General features: G+C 35.3%; 1 protein-coding gene across 1 annotated transcript in view; it reads left to right on the plus strand.

The window, feature by feature from the left end:
* The window catches only part of LOC119591819 (ryanodine receptor-like), a 115,587-nt gene that overhangs the window by 75,638 nt on the left and 39,515 nt on the right, over window positions 1-434 (plus strand). The window lies entirely within an intron of this gene.

Below are 434 nucleotides of genomic sequence, written 5' to 3' on the forward strand. Positions count from 1 at the left end.
TAAACAGATAGATAAAAAGACACCTATAAATTTTTAATCCAAGACCATCTGATGGCTGCTCGACTGCAGTTGCCATCAACTACAATTTGCCACATTCAAGGATGAATAGTTTTCCCTGTGCGTTGTTGACAAGTGCAACCATTTTTCTTCTCTTTTTAAAGGATACAACCCTGCAATGAGATCTACTCTGATAGCTTTTGTTTCTACACGAAAGTAAAATCTTTATGATGGAAGGTTGATTAAATGATTTCCGTTACATTTCAGGGTTATTGATGCCGTAACCAGATCATCAGTAAAAAGATTTAGCTGTCTGTGAATCACAGGGAAATATAAAAGAAGTTTTAATATTGCAAAACAAATTCAAATGCAAGTTGGATCGACTTTTAAATTGACCGTAGCCCTCAACTGTGGCAGAGTTCGGAAGTTTATATATA

Source organism: Penaeus monodon, chromosome 29 (genome assembly GCF_015228065.2).
Source record: "Penaeus monodon isolate SGIC_2016 chromosome 29, NSTDA_Pmon_1, whole genome shotgun sequence".
NCBI lineage: Eukaryota > Metazoa > Arthropoda > Malacostraca > Decapoda > Penaeidae > Penaeus > Penaeus monodon.